Below are 17,021 nucleotides of genomic sequence, written 5' to 3' on the forward strand. Positions count from 1 at the left end.
ATGTCAAAAAGAATAAAATAAAAGTAATTTTAATGTGCAATTCAATAATAATAATAACGTTTTTGAAAAATATTAAAATCTTCATTATTAAATCTATACAATTAAGAATAGTCCAGAAATTGCAAACGCGCATCAAACAGAAGGCGAGTAAACTACTATTAAAGAAGAAGCTTTACGTTTTGACCCATTAGTTTCTTTGTAGACGTCGCTCAGTACGCAATTAACGATTTGAATTCAACTGTGCCTTGTTGTGTCGTTTCAAAGTGAAGAAATACTGCTGGGATCTTAAAGAAACAGGATGGGATCACATTTCATGTGTAAGTAGCAAATGCATGTATAAGTAGCAAATGCATTATTTAAAAATTAAATTATTTTTCCATCGCTCAGATTGTCAAAGAAAACAAAATAGACACTTTGTAAGTGTTGGCAGGGAAGTCAAATTTTTTACGCTACTTTGCTCATCTTATGAGAAAACTAACGAGAAATTGACCTCTGGAAGTAAACAACGCCATGGTGGACATTTGACCGACACTTTCTTTAAAATATTAGATATTATTTAACATGACATAAAAATATCTGTTTCATGTAAAATAAAATTTGATTTATTTTTAAAGTTCAAGGTTTATTAATTCAATAACTCTTATTAAATGATCCTTTACTAATCTGCTTTGTTGTGTCAATCGATGTTTCCGCGTATACAATAAAATTTAAGAGAAATTAATAAATTGCTTTTTAAAAAATATATAATTATCTCACATTTGTGTTACGATTATATTTTTAACGATCTGCCAACATTAAGCGGCAATTTCACGCATGCGCGCGGTGAAAGTGGGGCAAGGTGGGGGGTTTTTAGAACATAGTCCGATGTATTCAAATATGATTCTACGCTCCTTCTGGACTATTCTTAATTCTATAATTCCATCATACATCATTTCATCCACTATTCTATAATAAATGAAATTATAAAAGAGGCGACTGGTTCTGGACTGAGTTACAAAATAGGCAGTAAAATAATTAATATTTGTATTTTAAACGTTTTTTACAAAGGAAAACATAACTACTGATATTCGACGACCGCAATCGGTTCCTGCAAATAGATCGTAAGACAATCAGTAGCTCAATCACAAATAACTATCGACGTGCTGATAAGCGACGTGATAACAGTTTCTCACCATGGTTGTTAATCGTATTCGCGATCACAATCGAACATCCGTGAACAACTCATATTAAATATTTTGACATTTATAACAATAAAAATAGTTTTCATTTTTATTTTAAATAGGCTTCTGTGATAGAAAGTGCCCCCTCCAAAGCGAATATAAACCCCAATGAATCCCAATTCAAGCAAAAAATACTCGTTTAAACATGATTTTTATATGACTTTTGACCATTGCCTTAACGATATGCTTAACGATCGTCTGTTTTTATCTTCTGAGGTAGTAGTGAGTGATTCCAAGGCCGATTCTCGATAAGGTCTCTTAGAAAGATAGTAAAACAGATTGAAAAATATAATAACTAAATTTTATTTTTTACAGTGGCAGCTTCCGAATGCCTAGATACTCTTATATGTCAATAAGGCAGAATCTAGTGACATTTTATTTTGACAATTAAATTGCTTAAAAAATAGAAAAAAAATGCGGTTTGGTCAATTCAATCTAATAAAGTGTTTAAAGTAAGACGTAAGTGTTTAAAGTGTGTAACTTAAGATCGCAATAATGTTCTTAATGAAAATCATCTTGTTTGATTTCACGTGTTCATATTTATTTGACGTTTAATCATCGGTGTGGCCATATATGAAGCAAAATGTAAACGTAGGCAAAAATCAAAATCCGTAAATTAATAACTCTCTAGGAATAGAGAAGATTGAGAATACCACCCCAGGTATCTGAAACTCAAGACCTGTTCCACTGGCTTGTCGTCAATAGTCAGCTTACACCTTTTAGGTTGTCTGGATTTTTTTAATCGTATTCGCGATCACAATCGAACATCCGTGAACAACTCATATTAAATGTCAAAATATTTTCGTTTTGCTACGTATGATCCTGCTGCGCAATGACATATTAGAATTTCACCGGTGTAAATATGAATAATGCTCTAAAAGTGTAATTTTTATGTATTTATTTATTATTTATCATGCTATTTATTGCATTTAGTCAGCGCGGCGGTTGGCAAGCCAAATGTCAAGAAAAGCAGTCGCCATAGTAATTATAATTCTATTTTTACTTTTTTGTATTAGATACACCTTACTATTTTGCAAATGCAATAATTGTATTATTTTTTTATAGTAAGCGCCGATTATTCGCCAATTAACTGTATTTATTTACGATGAAATCAAAAAACAAACCGACACGAGCGTTGACTTATGACTGCGATAACTTCAGAGTGTTCATTATTGTTTATTGTGATCGCTCAAATGCTTAGCATGTTTTTAAGCACGTCGATAGTTATTTGTGATTGAGCTACTGGCCGTAAGTCAGATCACGCAATAATTTCCTGACATACACAATTATTTACGCTGCGTAGTGATATTATTATGCGACGAAAATGAAATGAAATAGCGTGTCGCTGTCATTTATCGGGTTTGGGTTGGTCTATGGTTGAATAATCATTACCATTCCTGATACTTTAAAATCTCGACGCGTTGTATAGTTTTTTTTTCCAAATATTTTTACATGGATGATGGGATTTTAGATGGAATAGTTGATGGTATGTGGATGTCAAAACATAGACTGAATGGTGAATATTACATATTCTGTAAAATGATCACTTAACAACGCTACTTATGTGATATCGGTGTTTAATAGAAATCCATGAAGTCCTCTGTTACCAGGCGATAGTATATCATATTCTCCTCTCCGCGGCCTCTGTGGTGTAGTGGTCAAGACGCTTGACTGTCACACGGAAGGTTCCGAGTTAGATTCCCGGTGAGAACACAAAAAAAATAAATGTGATTGTCGTAGTCATTTTGACAAGTAACCACTTTGCCCAGCAGTATGAAACATAACTTACGACTTTCTTATGTTATATAACATATTTTATTATTTAATTTGTTTTTTAAGTTTATTCTTAAATTGTTTAAGCTTCCTTCTTGTTTAATTTTTAGGTTAATTTTTTTTTATAAATTTTGTATAATTTTTGGGTTTTAATTTTTTATAAATCTTGGTTAAAAGGAAATTTATGTTTTTTTTTAAAATATAGTAAGCCAATTATGTTAGTATTATAAATTTTGTAAAAGGCAGACTTGCCGTTTATGTCAATAAAAAAAAATAAAAAATAGAAATTGCAAATTCTATCTACGCATGAATCTTTAGCTGCATTAGTATTTACGTCAGCACAGTAAAACAATTTGAAGAACATGTTCTGAGATAATCGGATTTTGAGTGGTGCCAAGGGTCGGACTGAATTAAATTATTTGAAGTAGATTATGAATGCAGCATTTTCACATAGGTTAACTATCTAACCTTAATGATTTATTTTTACAAATAATTTAGATATTAACATACTTGTATGTGTATCTAAAAATTTCCGGTTTACCTAGCTATTGCTTTGGGCTAGAGATTTGTAAAATATTTATTAGTGTGTTTTCTTTGTATTTTTTTAACAGTTTAGACAGATAGTCATAAAATAATAGGTTTGATCTGAATCATCCCAAAAATAAATAAATGAGAACGCTTTCAAGAATGGATTAAAATTTAAAACGAATTATGATTGAATATTTAGAAAAAAGCTATTCGGAACTATTGTCTGCGTAAAAAACAAATGAATTCAACTTAACTATATCACAACTAAAAATATTGGAAACTGTTTTTCTCGGCATGGGTTTTCTCAGTGAAGAATTCATTGTGTTTTATTAATTTATTATCCAGGGTGTTCATTAAACCCTGTCACATCCTAAACCACGACGATCAGTATGAGCAAAAAGACATATTGGCACATAAAAATAAATTTTAAAAACGAAATAAATTAAAAAAATATATAATATCAAAAAAAAGCAAATGGTTTCCGACTTCTGCAAGAGAGAAACAAGGACGGGGGAGGGAGAGTCTGATCCGCCAAAAACGCGCGGCCGCGCTCCCCTAGCTTCTCCCATGCAGAAGTAAGCAACTATTTGTTTTGTTTAATATTTTATTATTAAAAATTTTCTTTGTTCTAAATATTTAAAAAAATATACTAATATGTCTTCTTGCCCATACTGATCATCACTGTTTCGGATGTGACAGGGCTTAAAGAACACCCTGTATATATATTTTTTTAATGTTATATATTCATGTGAAGTATCAAATAAAGAAATAAATAAAAAAATATTCAGTTACCTGGAGCATCGCACTTGGCAAATACCACAATAATGTAATGCCTATTAATTACATGTAAAATAGAGAGTTATGGAAATTTAACAAAGGGTTTCCTATTAATTAGAACTAAAATGCCCATTTGCTATTCAGCACTTGTTGAGAACGTAAACATGGTATATTCCATTCTGTTTTATTTATTTACACATGTGAATAAATCTCTTAAACACGAGTTGGCGGGTTAATTCACTACAAGCCTTTGAATAATGCCAGCAAATAAATACGGGAATTGCCTACCTAAATATGTACGATACGTGAGTCTATATATTGTGCGCCGTACGAGTGTTGTTCGGTATGAATTTTTGTGATATATTTATGTATACAATGTCCTAAATCTGTTTGTTCTTCTGTTATGCAAATGTTGGCAGAAACACCGAACAATCCTTGTAAAGGATTACTTATTAACGTGGGATTATAAATAAAGCCACGGAAATCCAGTGGTAAACATCATTGCTAGGGAGATTAATAGGGGTGAATCGTGGGCCAGACTGGTATTACACAATAATGTATGTCCGTGTAAAGTGTGCCCGTGCCTAGTGCCTACATACAACCTTCCAGTTTACCTACGGAGGCTGTTTATTGTATTTACCACACTGCACGGAATAAACTCCCGGCACGAGGATTTGCCAACCCTTAATCCGCGATCGGCCCGAATGTGGTGAAATGCGGAAGTTCATTTAAAGCGCTAATTAAATCCACAAAGTATATGCTTAATTCAATTGTTCCGGCTGACGTTAAATTCTTCTTCATCGTTTTTATTATTCATACCGCCATTATTTTTTATTGGAGGTTACCGCGGAGTAGAGACCGCAAAGAAATCAAAGTGTCACGATTGATAATTTTACCTCGAATAGTTTTATGGTTACTTCAGGTGTACCGCAAGGTGCTCATTTAGCCCCCCTTCTTTTTAATTTATTTGTTAGTGATGAGGTCAATACGTTCTTTACAACAACATTTTGGCCTTTTGCACGATAATAAGATTCTTAAAGTAATAATAATGTTAGTGACTGTCTTGCTCTACAAGATGAAATTGATTATTTTCATGACTGGTACAAAATAAATAACCTTGAATTGAATATCAACAAATGCAAAATAATTTCTTACCGTAGATCTAAAAAAATATTACCTTTGATTATAAACTTAATGACCAATTTTTTTCCGTTGTAATTTCAATAAAAAATCTCGGAGTGATTCTAGACAACAAATTAAATTTTCATGAACACATTGACTATTTAAATAACAAATCTCTTAAATCATTTGGATTCGTTAATACAGCTACATCACTTTACTACTCATTGGTTCGTCCCATTCTTGAATACGCCTCTGTAATATGGTCTCCTTCGTACGTTACTCATATAAATCGCATCGAATCAGTTCAGCATAAATTTATTTTTAAAAATGCGTAATAACTAGAAATCATAAGAGATAACTATGTATAACTATACTGACATGGAACTTTTCCTAAATATATCCAGTCTCCCACAACGTCGATTTAATGCAGATTTAATTTGCATGTTTAAAATACTTAATAGTATATTTGACTATTCTCCAACAAATATCCATTAATGTTCCTTCACGTAGACTCAGAAATAATGAAATTCTGTTTCTCGGTCATCATGAGACTAATTACGGTTTTCATGGGCCTCTACCCAGAATTATTAGAGTTGTAAATGAAAATCAGGATCTGAATTATTTTGATTGTAAATTGAGTTTTTTTACAAAGAGACTGAAAAAATATTCCTAATAAATTTACTGTATATTTGTAAAATTAACCTGGATTCTATAATGCCTGTTTAATCATTAACTTATCTTTACTTTTCTTTGTTGTATTGCTTCTGTTATTTGTTACGGTATTGTTATTGTTTTTCGTTATATGCTTTGTTTAAATTGGACATTGTCCGTAAATTCATTAAATAAATAAAATATGAGTAAACAATGTTCTTGGAGAGTTGTGTGTTTACACGCATTTCCAAATGCATATTTTAGAAGCTTTTCCCGCACGAGAGGAGCCCCGCATATCAGATTTACCGGCGCCGGCGCCCATTTCGCGTCTTTTCAGAAAGCCCGGAGTAGCGATTGTTTCGCTGCTGTCAAATATTACAAGCCACCGGGAGCTCAGAGGGTTGGGGAGGATGCCACACCTGCTTGCGGGCTCGAGGCGGGAGTCGCGAGAGGGGGAGGGCCGAGAAGGCCTCCCACCTGAAGCCGAGGCGCTGTCAGTCTCGTTGCGGCGAGTGTTACGGTCGCACCGCGCGCGGGCCGTGTCGTGTCCGCTCCGAGTAGTTTTCACGCGTTCGCGGCTGAAACTTCGCTTGCACGAAAATAACGCGAGCAACTCTCTCTCTTTCGCGAGGTACTTTTTTCACTGTCTCGTTTCACTTTTGCTGCTCGATTGTTCTAACGGATGGAGCTCTCATCTCGGCGGAGAACTCGGATGCATTTTTTTCGATCAACATACTTTTGTTTCGTGTACCGTCATAATACATGCATGCACACACATACCCGGCAAACTTCGCAACTTACAAAATGGGCCGTTCGTCGTTTCCGTTCAATTTTAAAATACGGGTTTACTCCGCTTCTGTTTTCAAGTAGAAGTTTCACGAGTAAAGATAAATAAAGTACCGAATGATTCCGATGTATCGAGACTACACAAATAGTTTGGCAAACATCTATTCCCTAAGTTTTGATTGAAAACAGATTTGATTATTTACCTGTACTCGCGAAATTAGCTCGAAATAAACGGATAATGTTTTATGCCTGTGTAACGTTTATTAGAAATGATAAATCAGTCAATACGATCTATCTTATTAATATTGTTTACGTATTTTGTAAATATAAATATTGATGTATCATAACCGTTGCGAAGAAAAGATTCGTTCAACAATAGTGATTCGTCATTACTCAATTAATATTTACTTAGAGACAAATCGAGTCAATGTACACAAGTGCAGTGAATAATCTATGGTTCGCCATATTTGAAAAATATAAATATATATTTTAAGAAATTAGCAGTTAAACAATAAAGAACTTCAGCTCTACGGGAAATTGGATACAAATAATGTTTTCTTACACGCGGTAAAAATTATACGGCAAAGTTTCTTGAAAACGTACGAGTTTAAATTTTTTTTTTCAATAAAAACGACCTACTTTAAACGACGTCACTAGTTCACATGAAACAATCCATTTGGTTACCTTTAAAAAATAATGGTGGAAGATTTCCGGTTTATTTACCGCCAACGGATTTATCGGCATAACTGACCGAGAAGAAGCGGAAGAAAACTTGAGACGTCACACGCGGAGTAATTTTGGAAACACGAAATCATAGCGCTGATAATACGATACATAAAAATTAAAAAACACATATTCGTGGCTTATTTTAAAATTCTACAAACAAATATAAAAAATTAAAAATCACTGGATTTTCTCATCATATTCAAATTATTAAACGTTTTTTTTTCATCAAACTTCATAATGATCTTGAAAATTTGAATTAAATAACATATATGTACGGAGGTCAAAGTATCATAGTGAAATAATAAACAATACATCGCTAACTTTATGATACAGAGTAGAAAAAAACATAAAATTTCAAGCGATAACATCAGCCGCATTTGTCTTTATGTAATTCAGGTCTATTATGTTCCAATACTTCTTGCATAAAATTACATGCACTGCATAGATACTTATTAATTATTTATTTATTCACTCTATCATGTCATTCACTGCACGTTTTTCAATGCTTCGCTTTGTTATGAATATTTTTTATCGTTCCATGAGTTCATTTTATTTCGTATCAGCAGCAATACAGTGTTATCTGCCATGGGACATATTTACTAGTGAAAATGTGACTGATGAAAGGATAGTGAGTATTTTGTGACAGTAATAATTTGTGACAGAAGATACCTAATGGGATAACTAGGAAGGTGCTTTCCAAGGAGAATAACTTTGTTTTATAAAAAGGTAAGAACACAGACTTTATTTTGCGAATATTACTTTGATTGTATTTTTAACATAAATTTTCATTAAAAAATAAATATTTGACAATTAAAAACAGGGTCATAAGGACCTGGGCCTAACTTGAAACCTGCTTGCAAAGCAAATATGAATTATTTTTTTTAGTTTATTCAGATAAAAAATATAACTATAAAATATTTCAAATAAATTTGTTGCAACACAGAGGAAAACATTTTTGAGAAGGGAATAAGTATAGGCATTTACAGGGCTTATGACCTGTCATCGGCTGGTTTACGTGGCCACTTTCACACTGTGTAACAATCACTATTCTGCCTGTGTTCAAACATCCGCATTTCCTCAACTCTTCCATCTGTTGACTTTTATGAAGTAAAAGAGCTGAAACCTTAATCATGTGGGTGAGATTCATCCGGCTGGACCAATTCCACTAACTAGGCAACGCCTGAAAACAATTTTCCAATTTTATACTTCTTCTTTTACCAGTTAGTTAAAACAATGTTTTGAATATGTTCAAATGTTTGCAGACTGGCTGAGTTATTTGGATATAAATTTGTTGTAACAAAGAGGGAAACATTTTTTAAAAGGGGATATGGAAGTCTAGGCATTAACAAGGCTGTTATCGGCTGGTTTAAGCGGCCACTTCACGCACTTAACATTCACCATTCTAATCTAAATAACTCCCTAGGGAGGAAATCTAGCCAGTCTGCAAGCATTTGAAGATACTCAAAACATTGATGAATACAATATTACTACTAAACATAATTTTTTACAATTTTAATACATGTATTTACATTAACGTTTCCCATGACATCAAAGATAAAACAATTTTGGTGCACACAATGGAGAGGAACTTCTTACAATGATTTGTTTATTTTATCCAACAATGTTTTGAGAACGTCCAAATGCTAAAAAAAGAAGTATAAAAATTGGAAAATTGTTTTAAGGCGTTGCCTAGTCGGTGAATTGGTTCCGCCAGATGAATCTCACCCGCATGATAAAGGTTTCAGTTCTTTTACTGTACAAAAGTCAACATTGAAAGCATCCACCACATACCCGAATCCGTTTCAAAGACTAAATGTCTTTCTTCGGATTCACTCATACAAGCAAGCAATTTTTTTTTCATTACGAATTGATTATATTTCTTACTCTACTAACCAAATTCAGTAAGGAAACGCGCGAACAAATATTTACATTTACAACTTTCAATGTCCCTTTCACTGTCGCTCTAAAACCCCCACCCCCTCATCGTCTGCAAGGTAGGGACAAGGGGAAGAACAAATAAAATAAATAAATAAATCCTTCTCCCAGGTCGAACCCCTTTATGTCGACAGTTAGGGAAATGTTGGTTACTACTCTCTACAGCACCAGAACGCCCCCGGGTGACACTCAGGGCCAGTCACCGGCAGTCACCGGCAGTCACCGGCTGTCACAGTCACGACTTTTATTTCACAAAAGTCAACAGATGGAAGAGTTGAGGAAATATGGATGTTCAAACATAGGCAAAATAGTGAATGTTACACAGTGAGTAAAGAGGCAAATTAAACCAGCCAATTACAGGTTATAAGCCCTGTAAATGTATAGACTTCCATACTGCTTCTCCTAAATAATTTCTCTGTGTTGCAATATATATACAGGGTGTTCTTTAAACCCTGTCACATCCGAAACCACGATGATCAGTATGGGCAAGAATACATATTATCATATTTAAAAAAATATTTGGAACAAAGAAAATTTAAAAAAACAAATGGTTGCTTACTTCTGCAGGGGAGAAGTGAGGGGAGCGCGGCACAGTGTCAAACTCCCCCCTTCCCCCTCCCCGTTTCACTCCTGCAGAAGTAAGCAACTATTTGCTTTTTTTGATATTTTATTTTAAAAAAAATATTCTTTAATGTGCCAATATGTCTTCTTGCTCATAATGATCGTGGTTTAGAATGTAACACGGTTTAAAGAACATCCTGTATATGTTGATTTTATTTTTAATTATGAATATTTTTAGTATAACATATAAATAACACAAAAATAAAATAATAAACGGTGTTTTCAATCAGTGCTACATAAAAAAGAATTATAAATGTAACTTTTCATTTCTTTTTATAAATGTAAAATGTACAACTTTGACACTTGTATTTCGACTTACAAGGATGCCTCATTGTGCCTAACTATACCGACAAAATCGACGTTTCGCTGTCCCGTTTTCCGTATCTCAAAACTGAATCGATTTTGCTATTTTTTTTGAGAAAGAGTATTGTAATTTTTTTTTGTGTCCGTACCTTTTCCGTTTTTCGAAATTATTTATCATATTTGGATACCGTACGTCCAAAGACAGCAGATAAAGCTGGGCGCTTTTAAGGGTTTTTTGGATGGTCCTAGCTCCCATAAGAAACAATTTATCAAAAATAATGATCGAGACGAGTCGATGGTAAATAAATTTCAATAGTGTAGTCAAAAATCACTGCAGTAGTGCCATAATCCAGGGAGAAAATAGGGGAATACGTTTGTATAAAGAAAAGTCAAACCGCGTTTTCTCTTAAAAAGTAAAGTGAACTTTAATGTTTTTTTTTATGTAGTTAGAATTGTAAAAATCTGCCATAAATATTGAATATATTTTCAACGTCATTCCCGATTTGTGAAATTGTCCGATTACACAAATTTTTACTTTTATTTTTTATTATCATTAAATTTCATAAAAAGTACATGTTTTTGTAAAATTCTAAACATATCTACTTTTACACATCTAGTAAATGTTATCACTGTAACTTTCCAAAAAAAGAAACTAACTCTTGTGCTCGGAGAGCGACTTACACTGTTTTAGTTGTTTATTTATAGGAGTTTATATAATTTTAAAGACGAGTGCATGAGAAAGAAAAATAAAAATAAAAACATAGAATATATAAAGGAAAATATAAAACAATGATACATTCATACAAATTAAAATTTAATGTTGTTTTTACACGTGTTCAAAAAAAATCTTTAGATTAACTTTAAATTTATTTATTGATTTATTATTTTCAATAGTTTTTAGTTCATTGGGAAGATTATTATAATTTTTTACACCTTTGAAGACAAAGCTATTTTGACCATGACTTGTATGGAATTTGGGAATTTTGATATTATGTTGGTAATGATCTGTATAAATATGTTATTTTATGAATGCTGTTTACATTTTAAAATTTAATGTGGCTATAAACAGCCTAATACTGTAGCATTTTTAAACATACTGTTTGCTATTGATATTTTGCAAATTTTATGATTTTGTTTATCAAATATCAAACATATAAAAACGTGCCATGGAATCCGCTTGCCTTCTGAAGTCTTTCAAATCGATATAATCTCCATAATATTATAATTTAAGTATATTTACACGAGGAATTAACTGTTCGTTGGGCTCAAATGAGTGCCTCTAAATCCTTCACTCGCTGTAATAAATCCTTTTTAATCTTAAATCATGTTTTGTTACGCGGGACATTAAATATTAAATGATATTGCTCTTAGCACTTAGACCGTTAATTACAGTCCGAAATGTGTTATGAAAGAATGCAGAAATAATACACATGGCGGAATGTGGTCCTCTAGCGAGAGATTAATGTCCTCAACCCTTTTAGCCCGAGGGTACTCGTATATTCAAATAAAAGCGAAATTTGAGATTTAAGTACTTTCATAACTCATCCTCTTCTTCGTTTCCCTTTCCGCAACTAATGATACATAAGGCACTGAATTGGTATCTTTATCATTTTTTGTTACATGCAGGTAAGATGATCAGTCTTATGATCAGATTACTGAACAGAATATGAAATATTCTAACGTAAAATCACGTATTTATAAAAATATTTTATGTCAAATGAATGGAACTAGAGACCTCTCGGATGGTAGGCAAATGCACTGACCATTAGACCACGTGGTAAACGAAGCATCGTCATCGCACCTCTATCCACACCTGGGCATTTTTCTTAAATTTTATCTACAAAGTAAAATTGAGTTATCTATATGAAAAGCAGAATATGCAAACATGTTTCATTATAGGTTACCGACGAAAGTATTTTAAATATATTTATGAAAATATACCCATTCTCGTACACAAATATCGGTTTTTATTTATTGACAGTCAAAAATTACTCTGTTAACTTCCCATTGTAATCGGGGCCCTGGGCCGGGATTAAAAACTCTATCTACATTGGTACATATCGAGACGGTGTAAAGTATAAAGTAAAATCTATATTAATGTATGAAAATGTGTATGTATGAAGATTTAGAGTATCGTCGTCGGTAACCTGTAATTCAACTTAAATTTTCATACATAAAACTTAATTTTACTTTGAAGATAAATTCCGAATTACAATAGAAAATTTAAATGCCTTAAATTTGCCATTGTAATACGAGCTCTGAACACAAACATGATAACACTAAATGTAAGGTACCTCAATTATCTGTTACATGAGGGAAGGTGGTCAGTCGTACGCTTCAGGCACCAGACCAAGGACAGTGAAACATTACATTCTCAAACAACCTTCAAAGCAAACGTTTTATATCGACCCTGCCAACGGACCTGGGCCTCGATTATGATGGGAAGGCCATGAAGTAATATATTAACCGTGGCGGTATAGTTGAAGATAAAAGTCTTCAGACCGACTACAAAGATACACTACCGATTCCTCCACCATCAAGTTTTGATGTAAGTACATCGGTTTATACCGATGGGTCTAGAAACCCTCGATACGTTTATATACGCATTAAAAGTGACAAAACTTTTGTTCCACCGATCAATTTTTCCTTTAATTGCGATTAACTTAAATTTATGATCGTTTTGAGATTGGTATTTTTTTCTTAAAGCCTATTTAAAATACAAGAGAGAAATTAGTAAATTTTGAAGCCGAATTTTTTTAAATATTTATATTTCCTATTTTAATTACTATAGTAAATATTTTTTTTTTCTTTCTTACGTAACACAAAAATATTATAACTGTCCATTATTTATTATAGGAGCGAAAATTCATTAACATTTTCTTGGATACCCACGAACAGGCCATGCCTTTGTGGGATTTTTTGTTTACTATTTTTACTATTAATATGTATTTCATTGCTTTGTTATAATGCTTTATTTTTTTAATACTCTGTTTTATCACTTATGTTTACTGTAAAAAAAACAAAAAAGCAATAAAGGAGAATATTAAAAACCAAAAGTAGTTGATAAAATTTCATTAAAGCGATATTATCAGTTAAAAATGTCAGTAGAGAAATTTGATTAAAAATAACAATATGAATGTATGTAATGTAAGAGAAAAAGGGATCAATGAGAGTTTTATTTAAAAGTTTTCAATACACTGTTTTTAAATAATTGTATTCCTGTATGATAGATATCTATATGGTTAAAAAAGCTGTTAAAGTGAAACACGATCTATGTAAAAACGAATTCTGACAATAGTTCGTATTGACGCTAGGTATTCAAAAGGTTAGGTGATTTCATAGGGCACGTGGGATACAACGTTCGTTATATCCATGGGAATTAATTCAGGACTGAAGGTGTTAAACATCCTTAAACGTCCTGTTTTGTGCTGTAAAACGCATGTTTTTGCCTACTCGACGAAATATAATATTACAGAAGAGATAAGGCCGCGTATTCATGTTTCGTGGGTGTTGTTACGATCTGGGCGCACAACATTACGGCCCGCGTGCGAATTCCTGACCCGGCGTGAGCTCATGTATTATGCAATAAAAATTACAAACCAAATTACGCGTTTTAAACAAAACAGCCGACAGTACAGTTAATGAGGAAAAATAAAGGTTTTTTTAAATATTTTAAGCAAAAAAAAATATTTTCAAGTATCGTGTTATCAGCGAACAGCGCTATGATTTTTTTAAGTATTGTAATTACTCCGCCCGTGACGTCACTAGTTCTAGTCGGTGAGTTATGCTGATTGGTGAGTTGGCTTCCTGGAAACCGAAAATTTATCACGACACTATCATCGGTTGATTCTGAAGACATTGCGACGTAGCTCAAAGTAGTTTATTTTTATTAATGTTATACATTTCGAGAAACTTCGCCGTAGAATTAATTGCTCTAATTTTTACAACACGTAAGAAAATATTTTTTATATCTAATTTACCGTGGCACTGAACATTTTCACTATTACTAGGCCACTTTTGCAATAACAAAAGAAAATGTATTTGGTTTTTAAGTTGATTAAAAATATATTTAATTAGTTTTTTTGCACCACGGAGGCCCAATAAGAGTGGCGAATTACAGCATGAAACACCCAAGCTTGAGAATAATCACATTTTAATTTTTGTGTTCTCACCGGGAATCAAACCCGGAATTTTAAGTTGAGCATATTCATGGTCGGTTTTTAAAAATATAATTAAGCAAAAAATGAAAATGTCTTTACAATCAAACCGCGCTATACCAAAACATAGAATCTTTAAAAGCTTTTATTTTACCTTTCACAGTATTGTCAATTTTTTTCCATCCATCCAATTTCCCGTAGGGCTGAAGTTCCTCATTGGAAGAAATTGATATTATATATATAACATAACAATGAAACAAAAAACGCCTAAAATTAAAAATAAAAAACTATAATTATAGTAAAATTTAATTAACTCTTAAGGGTTAACAATAAAAACGCATCATTTTTAGCGTTTTAAAGTGACTTTTAACTTATTCAAATAATTTTAAGTTTCGGCCGAAAATCTCATTTCGGTCGGTCAATAGTTCCAAATTGAGTTGAGTTGAATTGAGAAATTCCTCGACCATACGTCCCAGATCCTACTCCGAAAAACGTTTACCAATACAGTGCCCAACACACCACCGGTGAGGAAAAGGGGATGATGTAATTAGAATTTCCTCATTCCTTAATTTCCCACTAACCCAATAAGCTACGATCGAGGCTTGAAAAGTTTGCCGATGCCTGTTTTATATGAAATGATATTATTTTAGAAGGTTTATTTTGGATTCAAAACTTTTCATGTAAAGAGAAGTAACTACATAATATTATGTACGCGATAGTAAAACATTTGTTTTATAAGGCAATGGATAATAGGATGTTTTGTATATATTAAGCATCATTAACATTGTGGTAAAAGATAGACTAACATACATAATACATATTATATCAAATTACAACAGAGATGGAGAACGGGTTGAAATCGGGTTGTGGTCCCGTGGCTAGTATTGCGGACTCAAGGATTAGAGGTCCAAGGTTTGAACCCCACTCTAATTTTAATTATTTGATTTTGAAAAAAAATACAAGCATTGTAAATCACATACATTTTTGTGACATTTTCCTTTATTTCTACTTAAAATTATGCTTTTTGTATTATCATTTTTTGAAAAAAGAAGAGAATTCTAGTTTTAATATTAAATTTAAAACGATATTTTATCTTTTTTATGACTTTCAGACCAGCCCTTACCGGGAACGATTAGAAGCTACAGCTTCTTTAGCTCCACATGTTTAGATTTCATATTTAGTACTATGTTTAAAAGCTTATGTAGCTTCGAAACCGGTTGGTAGAAAACACAATGTTTGATTCAATTAAAAATATAACGAATAGCCACAAAGTTAGTGCTTAAAATATAAATTTTAGAAGCATTATACCTGTTTTTCATTAGCGAATAAAATAAACCAGACGTCTTTCAATGTATATTCGCTTCTTTATATTGAAAAAAAATGTGAGTCGCTTATTTTGTTCCTTTCTTATTTTTTACAAATACATATTATTTATTTATTTGATTTTACAACACGCCCAAGGGACATTTACAAAAATAATATAGGTAAGTACAAAGATAGTAAGTAATCATTTAAAAAATAACCGACCGTTTTTTTTTTGTATACATGTAGAAAGAAAAAGCCTGCATCAATGGAAAATCAAAAGTGGAAAAAGAGAATAATGTGGATATAAGAAAAATGTTAGAATTAAAAGCAAATTGTAAATATCTTGTAAAAAGTTTAAACAAAAAAAATGTATTAACAAATTAATATTAAAAATAAATAATAAAAGTTGATTTACAGTAAATAGTATTAAGTTTATATTCCTTGAAACTGCTCTAACTATTGTGTGGGTATCTGGCTGGATAGTCGGCTGTGCTTTTGAAGGATTTGAGATAATTTTGAGACATTAAACCCTTGACGAAATAGTTAATAACCTTCCATTAATCTTTGTTAATAAATAATTTATTTATACAGAATATAATTAGAGTGATTAAAAGACGGCTATTAAAGTTAAATAGCTCATGTTAAGATACTTGAAGATGTATTACTTGAAAAAGCAATTATCAAATTAAATACTTACCTTTATTTTAAGTACTTATAAAAATGATCAAGCTTAAAAATTCATAGTACCCAAAGGATGTATAATAATTAATTATAAGATATAAGGCGATAGGGAAATTTAGTCTGTGACCTGATAAAGAGCATAATATTATGTAGTTCTCTGTGTGAAATAGAACCAGAACCTTGGACGAGTGCTTTCAACTCGATGGTCACATTCAAGTAAAAATCATTACATGGCAAATCGCCTGGACAATAGTCCTCATTACGTGGTGTTTAACTCATTCGCTTACCATGGTTGAGTTCCTGAATTAGATTCCTGGTAGGGTGCAGCTGAAACATTGTTTTTTTTAATATATCGTCTTTTTTGGGTGATCCCGTGTAGATTCAATTCGTTCCGATGTCTAGGCTTCCGTTGCAAGAGTCATCTTCGGGGTAAATT

The 17,021-nt window shown here is 32.3% G+C and overlaps 1 protein-coding gene and 1 long non-coding RNA gene across 2 annotated transcripts in view; both read left to right on the forward strand.

The window, feature by feature from the left end:
• LOC148277765 (uncharacterized) overlaps positions 1-17,021 on the forward strand; it is a gene marked incomplete at its 3' end in the record, with an annotated part of 184,750 nt that overhangs the window by 22,592 nt on the left and 145,137 nt on the right. The gene's annotated exons all lie outside the window — the stretch shown is intronic.
• Positions 6,586-9,806, forward strand: LOC148277766 (uncharacterized). The gene is made up of 3 exons (XR_015823374.1): positions 6,586-6,702; positions 8,127-8,309; positions 9,630-9,806. It is a non-coding gene; the product is annotated as an uncharacterized LOC148277766 (long non-coding RNA).

This window comes from Micrasema longulum, unplaced genomic scaffold, assembly GCF_059751315.1.
Source record: "Micrasema longulum isolate JH-2025_06_02 unplaced genomic scaffold, ASM5975131v1 h1tg000984l, whole genome shotgun sequence".
In the NCBI taxonomy this organism is placed as follows: domain Eukaryota; kingdom Metazoa; phylum Arthropoda; class Insecta; order Trichoptera; family Brachycentridae; genus Micrasema; species Micrasema longulum.